At 39.1% G+C, this 20325-nt stretch overlaps 1 protein-coding gene across 2 annotated transcripts in view; it reads left to right on the top strand.

Annotated features, from left to right (window-relative positions):
• The window catches only part of LOC122810850 (carcinoembryonic antigen-related cell adhesion molecule 15-like), a 416080-nt gene that overhangs the window by 56592 nt on the left and 339163 nt on the right, over positions 1–20325 (top strand). The gene's annotated exons all lie outside the window — the stretch shown is intronic.

The raw sequence follows: 20325 nt of genomic DNA on the forward strand, positions 1-20325 counted from the left end.
ATATATATATATATATATATATATATATATATATATATATATATATATATATATATGTTTAGTAAAAACTATTAGCATAATGTGGGGGGCTAAACCCCCCAATGTGGGGGGCTGTGCTCCCCACACCCTCCTTATTTAATATTGTCACTCCAGGGTTGCACTGCAGTGGGGCAGGGGCTATATTCCATTTTCGACCAAATGAACTTCGACCAAGTGAGCTTTCAGTCAAGTGAGATTTCAGTGAAGTGAACTGCCTGGAATAATTTTTGACTAAGTGTAATTCGACCAACTGTATGGAATCCACATACATACATACAAACATACATGCTATATATATATGGGTATACACATATATATGTGTAAATGTATACGGGTCTATGTCATTTCATTGATTTGATTGAAAGTTCGTTCCACAAAAAAGTGTAGAAGTGTATATAAAGTGTGTGATGGTGTCATTTCTTATCATAAATGTTATTAAAGAAGTAAATATAGCAGAATATGTGTGAATTGTGATGGCCATTGTCACATTGTACCCCCAGATTTGTAGATGTTTGTGCTTCAGCACTAGTTCACTGTGTAGGGTGTTATTTTTTTTTTCTTTTCACTGCAGTCGTGTGACCATGGAGTTAGTGTATGTGTGTGTGTGTGTGTGTATATATATATATATATATATATATATATATATATATATATATATATATATATATATATAAGTAAGGGTTTGCCCCTCACTTGTAGGGTGCAGGGAAGGGCTTGCCTCCCTCCCTGCAAAAACATGTTTTTAGGACATCTTTCTTGCAAAGAAGGTTTTCTATGAAATGAGTTTGCACTCAAATGGTTTTGACCATTTGGGATTCAATGAAATGAGTGACATCTGATTTACAACACATTTCATTCAAAAAGACAGTCTTACAATTGATTCAAAAACATTTCATCAACAGCATAATGACTGAATCATATTCGAAACAAGAATTTGTTAGACTACAGAAAATCACTGCTGGTGTGTTTTTTGATCACATGATTACAATGCAGGTTAGTCCGACTCCTGATTAGAATCTGTACCTTCCTAATACCTGCGGTTATGCTGCATCTCTGTGGAGGTTTGTTTGTGCACCATCACTGATTCAGTAGGTAAAGGTGTCAAAGGAAAAATATACTTTAAAAATGATCAAAACACGGTAGGTTCAGGTTAAGGCACTTTAGTCTTGCAGCAAGGAGACAAAAATGTGTTAGTACAGAGTTTGTCTAACTAGAATCAGGAAATACAGGTATTTTTATACATTTTCTAATAAGACATTGCCTACCAAGCTGACGTAGTGAATCACAAGTTTTGTCATCATTACTTCACAGTCATTGTTTTTACAATATTCTGCTGGTATCATCAATTTTTGTGAGAAACTTCCTAAGAAAAACAACGTGGCCTTGGCTACCACCGGTTAGATATATGCAATGTTACCATTCAAGGTACTATGGCTAATTCGAGCACAAAGCAAGTATAGATTGCAGTTCATTTCTCTAACAGTCCTTTGTCTATGTTATCTCTAAACTTCTGCAGCTGCACATGTTCTCATACTTCGAACAGAGCTGATTGTTTAAAATCATTACATTTACAGAATATAGCATTGTTCATTCATTTTTCCTGACCTAGCAGATAATCACCTGCTCCTCAAGTACATTTCCAAAAGGCATAAACATGAATATTGCTGTGCTAGCAATTACTAGGTCAGAGGGCATCTTGCAAGTTTCAGAAAGCACACTGCAGTTTCAAAAAGCATCTTTTCAGTCTCATATGAAACTCAACTGTATATAAAACAGTGCATATAAAATAGAATGAAAAACGTGTTAACTTATTTAGTTTCTAATTAGCATTCAGCATACACACATTAATACATATTTGTCTGACATTTCCCCCCTGTTAATACTTTTTAATTCTATTTTCAAAAGAATAAACAGTTTGCTTCTTCTCCTAACCTCTTCCATTCAGGATTTGCAGTTAAGAAAGTCATTCAGTTTAAACTTATGAAAGTGTTTCACATTCTAACAATTCTTCAATTTCAGTACTTTGATACAAAGTCTCAGAAACTGATATATCTATAAATTCTTTGATTAACTTTTTCATGCAGGGGATACCACAACAAATACATGCTCCTAATAGGAGTAATCCCACACAAATGGCAATTAGGATGTTCATTAGGAATGAACCCCACCCCCCCAAACAAATTCTGGAAAAAGTCCATCAGAGGGTTTGGGCCTGGTTTGGTCATGGCCGACACTTGCTGTATCACCTCAAGGTGGTCGTTTATCTCATGTTGATGATCAGGTATATACACACAACACTCTTCTTTGATTAAAGCGCACGTACCACCTCTCGCCGCTAGGGTGAAGTCAAGAGCCATTCGGTTCTAGAGCACTACAGTTCTCATAGCATTCAGTTCATCGGTTATCAATTCAAGAGCAGAAAAAGTTGCATTACTCATTACTTCGAGAAGTTTAGACAGTTTTTGCAGCTCCTAAATCGATTTCACTGCACCATATGCAGGTAATATGCCTGTCCACGATATAATAGCATCACTCAAATCCATGTGCGTCAGTTTGGTACCCACAGTATGATGGTCTTTCCAGCCTGCCTCGATCTGTCCCACTGGATTTTCAGGCTTCCTGACGGCTTTCTTGGCCACATCTCGGGTATTTTGAATATTTCCCTGAGGCAAAACTGCAGTGTGTCGTATGGCCGGGACCAGGTACCCCAAAAAACAACTGCCGGACCAATTCTCAGGTAACCATTTATATGCTTTCTTACCACACACAAAATAACAATCCTCTACCTTAGTAGTTACTTTGTTACGAAATGGCTGCCCTGCATGAAACATTTTCCTATCTATTACAGATAGTTGTTTAAAAGTACAGGATTACGTTGCACTTGTTCAATAGTCTTATGCATGGACTCAAGAAATGAGTCATAATTTGAACTACAAGCTGCACCCATTTTGTTTGCTTTGGTATAACATTTGTAATGTACAGTCACATTGCACTTGCTCCAACCCACTTGAATTGTGTTATTCTTATAAAAACATACAATTCCCTTTTGTGTCACAGGCAAATACAGTGCTACCTTATCATATGCTTTAATAGCTACGGTGTCATAAACTAAATTTTCCCAGGTCTCATTGACCCCTAGGGGGACTGCAGTCATTAATAACCCCCCCGTATGCTGTTGGTATGGCTGTGCAAATCCAGCAGTTCGAAACATTAAAAGTCTCAGCATACACATGTGTAATTGCCTGATAAGTGTTAAAGTTTGGGTGCCAGTCTATGGTCGGCTCATCACGTTTAATCAGTTCAACTTTTGTGACAGGAAAAAGGAAAGGCCACAACAAAAAGAACAATGTTATCAGTATAGCTACCAGAATAATCATGCAAGTTTTCTGAGGTTGTTCTGTATCTCTGTTCACTCTACACCTGGTCATTTTGTTTTCGTTGTACAACAGTAACAAGGGGTTTGTCTAGTTCTAAGTTCTTAACCAGTTTACAGTGTGTCAAATGAATCCACGACGCTCACTCCGCGATCTTGACTGCAGTGGGTGTCGACAGTAGTACCTGATACGGCCCTTCCCACTTTGGAGAACTCCAGTTTTTTCTCTTCACCACCTTCACCCAGACCCATGCGCCTGGGGCTACTGCTGCTTCCGATGGTCTTGTTTGCTCTTTATCTGAAACAGAATTTAACTGCAAAAGTTTGTTATTCAAAAATCGCCTCATATACCCTGCAAGTGAACTGTCAGCCTCCTGCTCTGCAGGCATGAGAGGTTTCCATTGAGGTGTATAATATGCCCTCCCAAACAGAACTTCAAAAGGAGTTAACCCTTTTGCATTTGGAACAGTTCTCATGCTCAACAGTGCCAGAGGTAAACAGTGCACCCAGTTCTTTTGTGTCTCACTAATCAATTTTCTAAGCTTATTTTTCAAAACCCCATTATGCCTCTCTACTAATCCTGCAGATTGGGGGTGGTATGCACAATGATTTTTCAGAGAAATCCCGAAATAACGGCTAAGTTGTTGTATAGTTTGATTTACAAAGTATGCGCCATTGTCACTATAAATCTTTTCTGGTATGCCAAATCTAGGAATAATTTCTTTAACGAGGACTTTTGCAACAGTAGCTGCATCTGGATTTTTAGTTGGAAAAGCTTCCACCCATTTGGAAAACATATCTATAATGACAAGGCAGTACTTCTTATTTTCGCATTTGTTCAGTTCTATAAAATCCATACAAATAGTATGGAATGGATACAGTCATATAGGGAAACTCCCTTGCTTAGGTTTCAATGCCCCTTGTGCATGATGCTTGTTACAAACATGGCATGCTGCACAAATATTTTTTGTGCATTTTGTAAATCCATACGTCGTAAACACTCGATTCACTAACTGTACCATCCCCCCTGTTGAGACATGGCACTGCCCATGGCTCAGCAAAGCTGCATATCTAAACAAGTTAGATGGTAAAATCGGTTTGTTTTCTTTGGAGATGTACAGTCCCTTCTCAAGGATTGCTCTTCGTTTTATCCACTTCTGTTTTTCTACATTTGTAGTAAGTGTCTGCATTGTTTTTAACATTTCTAAGTCTAAAATCTCAGATGGTTGTAATTCCTCACTTAAAAGAAAAACTTCTGAAGCTGAAGCTGCTTGTTTTGCAGCTGTATCAGCCCTCACATTACCTTTTGAAATTATATCCTGTTGCTTGGTATGAGCTACGCCTTTGCAAATAGCTACTTTCTGAGGTAACTGAATAGAGTCTAACAAGTCTAAAATAAATTGCGCATGGTTAATTGGTTTACCAGTAGATGTTATCATCCCTCAATTTTTCCACTGCTGCGCAAAAACATGTACAGTAGAAAAAGTGTACTGACTGTCAGTAAAAATGTTTATTTATTTATTTTTATTTTATTTTACATTTATTTTACATTTGTTGACCGGGCTAGTCTAGCTGGATATATGTCCATTTTCAGAAGAGGCCCGGGGAGAAAAGCTCCAGTAATTAAACACATTATATGAAGATAAACAATTCAAATAGTAAGGCGTAAAATGAGGGCTAATTAATACACATATTACATAAAAAGTCATGGTAAATACAAAGCAAAATAGGCAAATGTCTTAAGAAAGAAAACTTATCGATTTTTTTTTTTTTTTTTTTTAATCCGTCAACCTTGCTCCCAACCCCTGCTTTCTTTCTTACCTTTTGCTAAGGTACATGCCCTTGTCAAGGCAATCAATTCTGCTTGTGCAGATAAGTTGTGTGGTAAAGATTTTGCTTCTAAAATCTTGGTATCAGAAACTACTGCATACCCCACTAGATGCTGTCCTGTAGGACCCCTCCTGCACGAGCCATCCACATAGTATGTCACCTCGGCATCATCCAAGGGAACATCTGTAAGGTCTTTTCGTGGTAGTGTCTTTTGCTCAATCTCCTGCAGGCAGCAGTGTGGTTTGCCATCTGCAAGGGTTGGGAGCAAGGTTGACGGATTCAAAGTTGTACATCGTTCAATTGACATATGAGGTTGGCTCAACAGTATAGTCATACAGGAAAGATGTCTAGCAGGAGAGAGATATGCTACTTTTTCTTGCAGTAAAATAATTGCGACTGCATGAGGCACTCTCAATGAGGGTGGAACAATACTACTGAGGCTGAAGCCTGCACTGCCATTGCAGCTGTGACTACTGCTTGTACACAGTGGGGCAAGGATCGCGCCACTGGGTCTAGCTGTGATGAATAGTAAGCTATGGGGCGTTGTTTGTCCCCATGCTGTTGTGTTAACACTGATGTCATGTAACCTTGCTTACAGTCTACGGTTTGGAAAAATTGCTTATGATAGTTTGGTAATCCTAAAACTAAGGAAGAAGCTATCAGTTGTTTCAGTTTGCAGAAAGCTGATTCTGCTTCTGGTGTCCACTGTAATAAATCTTGTGCTGCCATCGGCTTTTTGAATATCAAATTAGTCAGCAGAGTAGATTCCAAAGCATAGCTTGGAATCCAACTCCGACAAAAGTTAGTAGTACCCAGGAAGGTCATCATTTCCTTCTTGGTAGTTGGTTTAGGTGCTTGTAATATTGCTGTTGTTCTGTCTTCATCTAATATTCTGCCTTCTTTGGATATTACATATCCCAGGTATTTGACTTGTTTTTTCCAAAGTTGCAGTTTGTTTTTGTTTACCTTGTGTCCTTGAGTGGCTAGAAATTGTAATAATGCTATGGTATCCTCTCTGCATTCTTGCTGGGTGGGGGCTGCCAGAGGAATGTCATCTACATAAAGTAAAATCTGACTACCTTTCGGTGGGATAAATCCCACCAGGTTACCTGCCATTTCTTGTGCGAATATTGTTGGACTTTCACAATATCCCTGTGGTAGTCTCGTATATGTATACCGTTTCCCCTGAAATGTAAATGCAAACCAATGTTGGCTGTCTGGGTGTATCGGTATTGAGAAAAATGCATTGCAAATATCTACCACAGAAAAATACTTTTGTTGAGGTTTCAAATCATTCAGTAACGTGTGTGGATCTGGCACCATAGGTGCCCTGGGTATAACTGCGTCATTTACAGCTTGTAAATCTTGGACCATACGCCATTCTCCATTCGCTTTCCTAACAGGAAATAAGGGTGTATTACACGGTGAATCAGGAGATTCTATTAAGACTCCTTCCTTAAGTAAGGCTGCTATTATAGGTTTGATTCCTATTTCTGTGTCCTTTCTTAAGGGATACTGTCTCTTTTGAGGTCTAAATGCTGATTTTGGCGTGATAGTAACTGGTCCTGCTGTACGAATAAGTCCTACATCTGATTTCCCTGTTGACCAGAGAGTCTCTGGTATGTCTCGTAAGGCTTTTTCCTCTTCCTCTAGTAAGAGTGCTACTCAGCTATTCTCACTTGCCTGTGAGTGAACAGCTGGGTGTGTCTGCGTTAGCCAATTTAATTTCTGCTTTTGTACTCCTTGTTCAGAGAGTTCTAACTCTGTCTGTTTTTCCCACCTTGTGACTTTTTCTTCTAGTTCTGCCCACTTCAAATTTCTACTTTAGTTAAACTTACATGTGGTAATCGATTAGATTTGTAAAGTGCTAGGAATTCCTGGGGCAATGAACAGCTTACTACACTGTTTCCTTCTGTGTCCCAGTACAAATTTCGTAATACTAACCTATTAGCATGATTTCTAAACAGTTCTTGCTCATATTCTTTATCAGGTCCTGTTCTGTTACAGTAATATAGAGTGCAATGCAACAAATGCTGTTTATCAGTGTCAAGGGAGGGGGATTTACTGACGTTCATCAGTTCTTCGGTTACTGCCCCTGGACCAGTCGTAACTAAGTCCTGGCTGTACCAATAAAATGTTTCACCCTCCGGTCGCACTACAAAAGTATCCATTTGTCGCTGTGCTTCCATACCCTGCATAGTTGGAACTACGGCTATGCCAAATATCTGCATTAGGTCTCTGCCCAAGAGATTCACTGGGCACTTTGCAGAAACAACAATTTTGCTTTTCTGGGTCATCCCTGAAACTGGGTCAGTTATCACTATGTTGTGGGAGAGTGGCTCCAGATACAGCTGTCCATTAGCTGCTTTCACTAATATGTAGTCCAGTGATTCTGAATTTTCTGGTAGTTTGGAAGGATGTATCAGGGTCCGTGAAGCCCCTGAGTCACACAGAAATTTGACTTCCCTCCCCTCTACCAGAAGTGTAACTTCCGGTTTTGTGTCTGCCAAGTAGAGCTCTAAGCTCAATAATGCTAAATCCAAAATTTAATTTTCTTCATTATCTATGAATTCATGTACATCCTCTATTTTGTCTGTCACATCCTCTACCCTTTCTATCACATTTGCATTTGTCTTTTCTTGTTTATTCCTATCCAGTGATTCTTGACTGTCATATAGTCATTCCTCACCCTCCTTGTCTTCTGTGGTTACCTTTTTATTTTGTCTGCAATCCCTTGCTAAATGTCCCTTTTTCCCGCATTTGAAACATTCACCCCTTTTCTTTCTTTCTTCAAATCTTCTGATCGCTTATCAGATTGTTTGTTTCCCTGGGTATTTTTCTTACCCTTCTTCCCAGTTTGTACTACAAAGACTTCTGATCCATCTTCTACTGCAAATACTTGAGTTTTCTTTTTCTTTTGCTATTAAAATGCCTTTCGGCATGTCTTGCATATTCAAGTAATGACTGTAATCTACTTGTACGATGATCTACCATGTGCTTTGTAATAAAGCTGCTAATGGGCGCAATACTGCCTTTTAAAAATGCATTCTTTAGCTGTTGCTCATATGGGGAATCATGTGTTTGATCTTCAGGTACCTGCATTCCACAATGGTTATTAAAACATTCTAATAATCTGGCATAATATCTATCAACAGTTTCACCTTCTTGTTGTATGCATTGATTAATGCAAGTCCAATCAGCCCTAGGCTTCCATTTCTCAGAGATTCGGTCTGTCAGACCTTTCACTCTGTTGTCCAGTTCTGCGTTACTATGTGGGAGTGGTCTAAGCTCTGCGTCACGGGGATTCCAGTTGCCACTGATCATGTGCCAATCTGGACCTACGATTTATCTAACTACTTTCTCTACTTCTTCTCCATTCAAATGGTAACTTAACCTCATGCCTTGTAAGTCTTCTAAGAATTTTCTAAAATTAACTTTTGGATGGGGAATTCCCTCTGTGGCTTTCTGGATGTCTTCTGGTGTCCATGGTCTATATACTAGAAGAGTTGGATCCTTTCCTGCCTGTCCTGCCTGCGGATTTGGTACTTCTATGAGTGGACATATCTCTTTCTCACTCATAGCTTGTGAGTTTTTATTCATATCATATAATTCAATATCCCCTCTCAAGTTGCGTGTTCGAGACCTGGTCTCGATAGGATCTCTGACAAACGGTTTTGATTTTGCAGGAACAGCTGGGTATAGCGGAGGTGGATCAGCTTGTCCACTCGCTTCATATTCTGGTAAGGGAAGCGGAGGGGGCGGAGGAGGGGCTGTTGCTATTACCAAGTTATTATCTTCTTTATCTAAGAACATTGCTTTTGAATTTTTAATCTTTTGTTCCCTGCAGTTTGCTTCCTCAAGCCACCTGTGTGCCTGAGGGACTCCTAATTGTCGTTGCTTTTTTAGCTGACCTTTCGCGTCTGTTTTAAGTTGTCTAACAAGTTTAATAAGTGAAGGTTTATCTAAATTACCATCAAATTTGTATTTATCAATCCATTTTGTATAATACTTAACATTATCGGCACGCTGTAATTGCATATATTTCACGTCTTCGGTTAGGGGCGGGTCTCGGGAACTTTTCGTGCACTGATTTCCCATGTTGCCTTAGCTAAATTAGAAATTGTTACGTAACCCTTCTTATCACGTGGTACCACGATTTTACACCTTTTCACAGTTTATCTAGAATAACTGCCTACCTATTCTGTTTTCCTGATCTATGACAAGACAGCAATCTTTTTGTCCCTGATCTGCATATGCAAATCTCCCTGACAAAACAATAGTGTAACAAGTCCCTGATCTAAAACAGAAAAAAGGTAAATTCCTCCTTACCTGACCCTCCGTGAGTTGATCCACCGGAACGTTGACTCGTCCTCCAATCTCAGATCAGAAACAGTGGCTGGCCTCTTTCGAACGACAATTCAGTCGGAGGTCTTTCAAGATAGAAGAGCCGATGTGGCCACTTCTCTGTAAGGGTACATGCCACCGGGCCCAATTCTGACCTGAGCCTAGAGTGAGAGGTACTTTCTGGTCTGAAGGACCAAAACTATCAAAGGAAAAATATACTTTAAAAATGATCAAAACATGGTAGGTTCAGGTTAAGGCACTTTAATCTTGCAGCAAGGAGACAAAAATGTGCTAGTACAGAGTTTGTCTAACTAGAATCAGGAAATACAGGTATTTTTATACATTTTCTAATAGGACATTGCCTACCAAGCTGACGTAGTGAATCACAAGTTTTGTCATCATTACTTCACAGTCATTGTTTTTACAATATTCTGCTGGTACCATCAATTTTTGTGAGAAACTTCCTAAGAAAAACAATGTGGCCTTGGCTACCACTGGTTAGATATATGCAATGTTACCATTCAAGGTACTATGGCTAATTCAAGCACAAAGCAAGTATAGATTGCAGTTCATTTCTCTAACAGTCCCTTGTCTATGTTATCTCTAAACTTCTGCAGCTGCACATGTTCTCATACTTCGAACAGAGCTGATTGTTTAAAATCATTACATTACAGAATATAGCATTGTTCATTCATTTTTCCTGACCTAGCAGATAATCACCTGCTTCTCAAGTACATTTCCAAAAGGCATAAACATGAATATTGCTGTGCTAGCAATTACTAGGTCAGAGGGCATCTTGCAAGTTTCAGAAAGCACACTGCAGTTTCAAAAAGCATCTTTTCAGTCTCATATGAAACTCAACTGTATATAAAACAGTGCATATAAAATAGAATGAAAAACGTGTTAACTTATTTAGTTTCTAATTAGCATTAAGCATACACACATTAATACATATTTTTCTGACAGAAGGATTTTCTCTGTTCTCCACAGTTATGTAAGTAAGAGTGCGAAGGTGGGGGGTGCCTCCTCCCCTGCAAAAAAATACATTTTTATTATTATTTGCTGTATTAGATGTAATGTGATTCAAGTAAATGAGTTTAGATAAAAATTATCACATATTTTGTGATTAGTTGAAAAGTTTCTTAGATAAAAAATAGATAAAAAGCAATAATCTCGTGTGTGTGTGTGTGTGTGTGTGTGTGTGTGTGTGTATATGGGTCCACTATGTAATCTCGAAATACTGAAATTACGAATTTCAGTATTTCAAAATTACTTAGCCGAAAACGCAAGCACAACTCACAATTCTGAAAACACACAACCGCGAAATTCAAAATGCTAAAACTACGCTACACATACAGTTCACACATAAACAAATGCATAACTCCCCCCACAATCAAATAAATGCATCTACACTATAGATAAGCAGAGGGCCAACCCCCCCTGCACCCCCCATATAGGGGGCTGCACCCCCCCACTTATATATTCTAACTCCGAGATGGCACAAACAGAAGCACAAACAAAACTCACACAACACACATCTTACAGTCCCCCCCCCACACACACACACATCACAGTCACAACACACACTTACACAAACTAAAGCCCCTAACCAACACATTTACACACACAAACTTACCTAAATTCAACCGATACATCCACATACCGCACCAGTGGAAGAAGAAATTCAGCATCTCCGTGCTTCGGGATTTTGAATTTCGCGCTTCTGCGATTTCTGAACTTTGAGTTTTCGGCTATGTAATTTCAAAATTCTGAAATTCGGGATTTCAATATTTCAAAATTACATAGTGGACCCATGTGTGTGTGTGTGTGTGTGTGTGTGTGTGTGTGTGTGTGTGTGTGTGTGTGTGTACATATATATATATATATATATATATATATATATATATATATATATATATATATATATATATATATATATATCTCGGTCTACTTTGAAACATCTAAAACCCATAACATCTAATTTCGTAACATTGAGACCAGAACATCTAAAACCCAAGACATCTAAAACCCATAACATTGAATTTCATAACATTTAACACTACAAATCACATGAAAATAACATCCCATCCACATATAACAACACCAAACTACCAAACACTCTTTTTACTATGTTTCTGCAGGGGGGCAAGCCCCCCTGCACCCCCCCACACCCCACGTACATTAAATATACCAACTACAAGATCCCACTACAGTGGGAAAAAGTTAATTTCCTAACCCCACTGTATCAAGCCCCCCTCCAGAAATATATATATATATATATATATATATATATATATGTGTGTGTGTGTGTGTGTGTGTGTGTGTATAGGTGAGCAGTGCTTTGTATTGAAGATTCATTATTTTGCCAGACTTTGGAGGTCTCACTTCTCACTTGCTGCTCGGTAGGTGGAAATATGCTGTAGTTCACTAACTTGTAGTTGACTGTTAGCTTAGTTTTGATGTTTTTGCCTTTGACCATGGTTGTGTAACTGTAAAGTTAGCATATATGTTTGAGTTGAGGGGGTGAAGCCCCCACAAATAACACTGAGTGTGTGATGTATGTGTCTGTGTATGTGTGGTTGATTGTGTGTGGACGTTGTATCTGTGACATGTTGCGTATGAATGGATATTTAGATGAGTTTAGTTTTTATTGGTGATTACAGAGGGAAACGCTGGATTCCATTTGCAATCAGTAGTGATTCGGGATCTGGGCATTTCTGGGGTTTGCCATCATTTTTATTTTTAAAGTTAGTGGAAACTGGTGAATTGATTCGTTGGTATTTCCATCTATAATCTATATGTGCGTTCTTACTGCGAACTGAACCTACCTGGTATATCATTTCCTTGGGTTAGAGTTTACCAGTTTCCTTGTAACCCTTACCAACTGCTTGAATTTCATCTCTACTGTTAAAGGATACTCTGTCAAACAGCTACACAAGTCTCCTGTTTGGAAGCAAGTAGTTTTTGCAGAAGCCTTTATAGAAACTTGTTGTTGCCTCTGGACTGTGAATCACAGCACATTAGTAAAATGTTACTGGAAAATAAGCTAATAAAACTGAAATAATACAGATTTAGGACTGCTGTACATAAGAGAAGATGAGAGCATTGCAATAAAAAACGGTGACTGCTACACTTCTGAAAATAGAAATATAACAGATGTGGGTAGCACACTTTTTCAGGGATAGAGGTTCTGTATTTGATCCAGACCCTCAGCTACTATCTTAGCATGTATGTTCTTCTCATGGTCACATCCGTTTACTTGTGGATATTTCCAAGTCTTATTCAGGTCATATCCTCTAAGACTGCTGTGTTTGGCTGTACTAACGTGTTATCATTGTGTGACTCATTTCCTTGGTCACTTTTGTAAATGAGCAGCTAGCTCAGGGAGGATTGTTTCCCTCCCCAGTATGATGGCCATTATGATATTGGTCCAGTGAACACTCCTACAACCTGCTTCAGGAGGTATAAGCAGTGTTAGCAAAACAAATGAAAGGAACTGCACTTTTGAATGATGCACATTTTATGTTTTTCTAAGAAAAAAATGCCAAATGCAGCAGAGAAATGGAAGAAAATGGAAGAAAATCAGATGTGAAAAAACTACATTTGCTTTTAATTACATACTACAAGCTTTGTGAAGTAAATTACAAAATTCTTATAGGATCCTGCTCATTAACTAATGTAATGCAATATATGTTTAGACTAGAAAACAAGAACCTGTCAGCATAATTCTTCTGGCTTTTCCCGGTTAGGGGTTGCCACAGCAGATCACCTGTCCACTCATGATTGGCAGTGGAGTTTTATGGTATTAAGTTGCCAGCCCAGTGCCCAACCTTCCACAGGAGGCACACACATGCATGCACTCACACCTAGGGCCAATTTAGAGTGTCCAATCTACCTACAGCATGTCTTTGGGATGTGGGAGGAAACCCACATGACCACAGGGAGGACATGCAGACTCCGGACAGAAGGCACCCCAGCCAGGGATTGAACTGAAAAACCTCTTGCTGTGAGGTGGCATCTCTAACTGCTGCACCACCGTGGCTGCCCCCTGTCAGCATAATTAATGTGCAAAATTATGGTTACTCCACTAAGTGACAGGTGGATTTGGTATAATGGTAAGGTCTTTGCCTTACAGACACAAGGTACGGTGTTTAATTTTGACTTGTTTCTTGGTTAAGCTTAAAATGGCCCTCCAAGGCAGTTAGTCTAGTATTCACCTATGAATTTTAAATGATATTTTTTTGCACTGCAGTGGTGGCGCTGCGGTAGCGTTGTTGCCTCACAGTTAGACGTTCCCCGTTCGATTCTCAGTTAGAGCGTCTTCTGTGTGGCGACATGCGTGAATGTGCGTTCCTTCATTGAAGGTTGTGCATTAGGCCCGGCAAGCCAGCACGTAAAACTCTACTGCCAATCATTAGCGGACCGGAGTTCTGCTGTGGCGACCCCTAACCGGGAAAAGCCAAAAGACACAAACATAAATTTTTCTTTTTATTTGGCTAATATAGTAGCAGTTTATTAAACTACTTTGGAATAATATTTTCAATTCTAGCATAATTAAAACCACAATAACAGTATGATACAGTTTAGTCCAGATGAACATAGGTTCATAGGCATGCAGCCCAGAAGACCATGCTGAAGCCTATTCCAATCTTACATTTGCACAGAGCACTGTCTGGTTAAGTGACTTGCTCTGAGTTACAAGGCAGGAAATGGACACTGAGGAAATCAAACCCTAGAAGATAGGAGACAGTACATTGCCAGCTCATAGCATTAATCCTCTACACCAAATTAAAAATCAGAGAGGTCACAGGAAGGCAAAGTGCTTGCCACACTGAAATAATAGGATTCCAAAGAGAAAACCCAGTTCTACTTAAAGTTCATGTACTATCTCTTACACTTAGAAATACAGCTATTACTCTTGATATGTGATGTACATGCAGTACTAATGGATACATGGGTACAAGGCTGGTGTTATCATTTTGGGGGCCCCAGCAAATGTCAAGCTGGGGGTCCCTAGACACTTCCAGTCTAAGTATCACACATCACTGCCACCCCTTCTCCTTTTTGTTCATGCTTCAAAGTTTTAGACGTAGTATGCACAGACTGACCAGTACCTACATACAATGTGTTTACATTAGAACAGAGCTACATACCACATTATGTTGGCCCAGCTCACAAAGGGATATTCACAGTTACTGACACTTAGTTGCAACAGTGATATATTACAACTCTATGTACAGGTCTGAACTTAGGTGAATTGGTTCCCTAAGCACGACCTACTGTTTCAGCCCCCCCACATACACACACACACACACACACACACACACACACACACACACACACACACACACACACACACACACACACACCCTCCAGTCCTCCCCTCTGTTTTCCCCCATCTTTGGCTCCCCATACTATGCACATTACTATTTTTCTTCCTACTGTCACATTTTGCCATACTCTTCAGATTTTTTTAAGAAGCCATAACATTCTATATGCTCAGAAGTGTATTTTCATTTTTTTCTTTTTACACAACCTTTTTATCCAATGATGGTTTGAACAGAAATTATGATTAAGGAAAGACTTCATTGTTGTTATTCAGCTTTCATTTTCTTTGCATCCTTTAAACACACCTTTCCTGACCAAGACAGTGCAGTAATAAACATTTAGGAAACAATCCACTGAAGCCACTACCACCAGAATCCATAGGGTTTACAGTTGCTGTGGGATATATTTTAGGGATTTTTCACAACCTTTTAATCCTGTAGTGGCCTAAACAAAAATCATGAGTAAGAAAAGAATTTTAAGTCTTATTTTTTTTTTCTTTCAAGGAAGACGGACGTTGTGCCCAAGGCTTAATGCACAAAGCTGACATAATTTGTGAGGATTCACGGGTCTTATCCAGGAATACTGCTTGCTTCCCTAACCCTCCAAAAAAAAAAGATAGTTACTGCCTCTGCAACCCCCTGGTATTAGGTTAGGATAAAAGCAGAGGTTCAGATTGCCACAGTCTTGTATTTCAAGTGACAGGTGACATACATAAACATGACAGGGTTCCGCACTCCTCACCTCTAAGGCAGCCACCTGTATGTATGTCTAATATGTGATTGTGATGAAAGTGAAAAAAAATAATGATTACAGTAGTGTATTCTACTTTGCTGTTCCTAGACAGTACACTTCCCTTACACAAGCTATAGTAACCTTCTTTGTATATCTGTGAAGTCTGTGAGAAAAGTAAAGAAACAATGATCACACTGTCCCCAGCCCTAACACAAGCTCTAATGACCTCCTGTGCACACCTCTAAGGATTGACTGTGATGAAGACTAAAGAAGTAATCACAATACAATTTCCAACCCCCCACATCATCTATAGCAGCTTTCTGCACACACACACACACACACACACACACACACACACACACACACACACACACACACACACACACACACACACACAAACACACACACACACGACACACATCTGGGCAGGGTTGGTTTTAGAATGGGTGTAGTTGAGAGAGCAGGGGTCATTATCAGCTTTATACTAAAATGGTCAAATCACAGCCCTGTTCAGGTGAAAGTGCATAATCAGAAAATTAATACATTTTTTATCCTCATCTTCCCCAACCAGCAAAAAGCTTTTGTGCCCCCCCCCACAGTGTGAGGTATCCATTTATACAGTCTGAGAATTGGGGGCCACCAGACTCCTACATCTAAGTGTCTGAATGTTCTGTGATATATTTTATGTCTTACTTTTGAAATATAATTATTTTTCTGGGTATCAGTAGAAATGCAGCTAACACATTATTGGGTGCATTAACAGATACAAATCAGCAATTTTCACTCAGCACACACACACACACACACACACACACACACACACACACACACACACACACACACACACACACACACACACACACACACACACGCATAAGCCATTGTAATACTATTTTTTTACTTATTTCAGCAAAAAGCATACATTTGCAACACTGGTAGTCACACTAGATAGGTGACTGCTGCATAGTAGTTGTCACAACAGCAGCAGGGGTAAGTCACTTTTATTTACCTCACTGAGAAGTAATTGTTACCAGTCACTGTCCCTGATTTTAAAGACCTTCCCATAATTTTGCTCATAATTTTGCTCTGTCCTGCATAAAAAAAAAATATTTGCTGGTAGATCATTCAGGATAACTTCAATAAATCTAGACATCAGAGTTTTATAATTCTTATTGTCCAAAAAATGCATGTTGATGCACAAGATGTTATTCTATTAACTTTTTAATAGAATTAGAGTAATATTTAAAATATGTTCCTGATTTTGAGCCTTTATTCTGGTATTACTTTTGACATTGCACTGAATTCTTCAGCAAAGAAGTTGAGAGTTATAATATCTGGTGTTCTGCCAGTATTTATAAAACTCCCTGAAAAAAAAAATAATCCTTAAAGATCAGAATCATCAGCTCTTCTTAAAATGCAAGGTTTGCACTGAGATCAGTCACTCTGGGCTGCTGATCTCTCTAGTGCTTGCCTTGCTCATGTTCTTTAACAGCTTTATCCTAACAGGGTCATATCACAGCCCTGTTCAGGTTAAAGAGTGTAATCAGGAACTTAATACATTTATTTACAATATTTCTTGATGCATTTCACCAAATGGCAGCAGCATTTGCGAGGTCCCCACACAGTCAAGGATGATTGAGGCCCCCTGCAGCCATGGTATTGCGGGTACCTAAAACTGGCTATGTTCTTAGTTTTAGTGGAGAGAACATCCACCAGCAGGGTTTACCTAAGCCAGGGGCACTATGTCAGTGGTAAAATATTTAATGGAATTGTGAGGCCTGTTACCATACAAGAGTGCTCTTTTCTTGATTTGACAAAATATCAAGATAAGTAACTTGCTGTGGTTGAGGGCCTGCAATGACAGCAGGGTTCAGTGATGCCTAAAAGCAGCTATGAATGGGTGATAACAAGAACTGTTTCAGGTTCTTTATGTAGTATATCCTAGAAGTTCACAGAGCGGCCCTGCTTAAAAATTAAACCTGCCTGCTGTAGGTGTTAAGTACACCAGAGTTTGACCTCTAAAGAAAGCTTCTTGAAGCATTGATTATGGTCATGATATTTTGTCAAATCAGCAAAAGCTAGTAGAACAATCTTGTATACTTAATAAACTAGGTGGGTAATAATTCTTATTTATATCTCCATTAAAATTCAGAGATATTTCTGTGACTTCTAAAGCTACATAAAACAATTCTTAAAGCCAAATCTCATACATGACTTATGTCTGTGACCGCTTGGTAAGTAGCATGTTCCTTCTGTCTAGTCAGCTCCTGACTGTATAAAAAGAGAAGAGGCTTCCACTTTACCTTTAAATCATTGATTGACAACTCAGAGTGAATTGGATCACTGAGTACAGCTGGCTGGGAACTCAGACTAGGAAGACATTTTTTTTTTCTGGGGAGCAAGCCTCTCTGCACCCTGTGCAAGCATTGTGTTCTCCATGAACTTATAGATATACAGTTGCTCAAACACAAAGAAAAGGGAAATTCCCACAAAATGTGGGAATCACTACTACTGCAGGCTTGGAGAATGCACCAGCTAAGACTTCCTGTAGAAACCAGCATCCGAGGAGTTGAGCTTGTTCCTTTTCCAGTTATGTTGACAAGATATAGGGAAGCTGTGTTCTGGGAAGGGGGATTAGTTATACCAGGAAGAAAGACTAGACTGTATGCCCTTAACTTCTAAGAACTAAAAGCAAAAATATACCTCAGCTCTCTTTGCAATTCAATAGTTGGACTCACACCTGTCAACCTCTTAGAGCAAGAAATCTGGACAAAGCCATAAGTAATGGGGACAAAGGACCAAAAATAGGGACACTGTTTAAATATTGCTCTTACAAATATAGAAAGTTGATAGAATTATAGGTTTTGCATTAGCATGAATTTTCTGAAGGATGTGAAGTCTGAAAATCAAATGTCTGCAATTATTTTCTGACTTCAGTCCTCAATGATTTGCTAGTGATTTGCCAGAAAAACTACAATTTTATGAGAAACAGCCCAGAAATATGAGTAAATAATCTGAACATTCTATGAAAATCTGGACAGTAGACAGCTATGGTTGGAATAATACTTGTGTATGTGTAGATACACTTTGTGTGCAAACAGTGTATTATGGTCAGATTAAAACATCTACAAGTCTGTGCTTGTACTCAGTACTTACTCCTTGCCTACAACACACATCTGAGTCTAAACCTCAGCTGGATGTTCATCAGTGAGATGTGCACAAACTTTTCCCCACACTGTGGGTGAGGTGCAATCAGAATTTCATCCATCCCTCTTTGACTGAATCCAGAGCACTTTGTCCAGTAGGCAAGCATAGGGTCATCAGGGGTATAGTCAGGGCCAAACCTCTCAGCCACCCAGCTGACACAAACTCTGCATTATCACTAACTACTTGTACCGGTTCTTGTGAAACTGGGAAATCCAACTTCCAACAGTACAGTTCCAGTGACATCAGATAACCATCGCATTCAGTAACATCAGATGAGCCGTGCTGTGTCACTGACATCAAGTGAAGCACATTGTCACTGACAGCAAATGACCAGTGCATGTTAATTAGGTACAGCACTCTTATTTCAAAAGCTACTTAAGGACATAGAAATAGAAAAAAAAGTGTGTATGTTTAGGTCTGTGTGTGTATGCACCAAAATATTTAAAATGTTTCATAGTCACCCTGAGAAGCACGGCTTCTCACCTCACTTGTATGAGTGGTAAACTGACTGAAGAAATAAGGGGAAAGAAGATAAATTACTTTATATGTGCATATGTAAACATGAAGAAAAATATTATGGAGGTTTTCACTTTTCAGGAAGTTAAGAAAATAACAGTTGCATCGATTTAAAGATAAAGGAGTTTAGTTAATGCTCCCTTTCATATTACATAGTTATCATTTCTTACAGATACATTGCTGAATTGGTGTAGTTTTAAGACATATGCGTAGACAAGCAGAAAATGAAAAAAGGCAGGCAAAAAGATTTTTGAGTGTGTGTGTGTGTGTGTGTGTGTGTGTGTGTGTGTGTGTGTGTGTGTGTGTGTGTGTGTGTGTGTTCATGTATGTGTGCGTGTATGAAATTACTTTGCTGGTAGCAAATGAAAAAACAAACACAGCTATAGTTTTCATCATGGAAATAGACTGAAAACAGGACAACGTCCTTTCTTCATGGCACCTATTGCCTTGTCATAAATGCCAGCTAGTTACAGCAGGCTATACAGATTCCTAACTGTTCCTCTGTCAGTTCTTGTTATGTTTCACTTCAGCTCTGTTACAGGAAGTTTTGAAGTATCTGCTGCAGTCATCTAGTTAACAGTGATAACAGCAATTTAGATGCAAGTTTGTTGTATGGTCAACCCACAGTTTTCAGATATCAGCACACCAGGATCATTATAGGGAAGTAGCTCGTTGACAGAAAAGTGATGATGATCAAGAAAAGTTAGATGACACAGGAAGAAGTGATTATGACATTGGAGTTTGTTCCAGATAAAAGTCAAACTAGGCAGTAGTTTCTGAGAGGTTAGATGGCCTGCAGTAGAAGTAGGAGGAAATGGCACAACAACATTGAAAGATTCTGGGAAACAGTAAGTCTGTGAGGTTATGGAAGAAAAAGAAGAGTGTGGGTGTGTGATTGTAGGACAAGGTGATAGGGATTTTATTACACTGGTGGTAGTAAAGGGATACCAATGATA

Source organism: Protopterus annectens, chromosome 9.part0 (assembly GCF_019279795.1).
Source record: "Protopterus annectens isolate FY-2018-M chromosome 9.part0, PAN1.0, whole genome shotgun sequence".
In the NCBI taxonomy this organism is placed as follows: Eukaryota; Metazoa; Chordata; order Ceratodontiformes; family Protopteridae; genus Protopterus; species Protopterus annectens.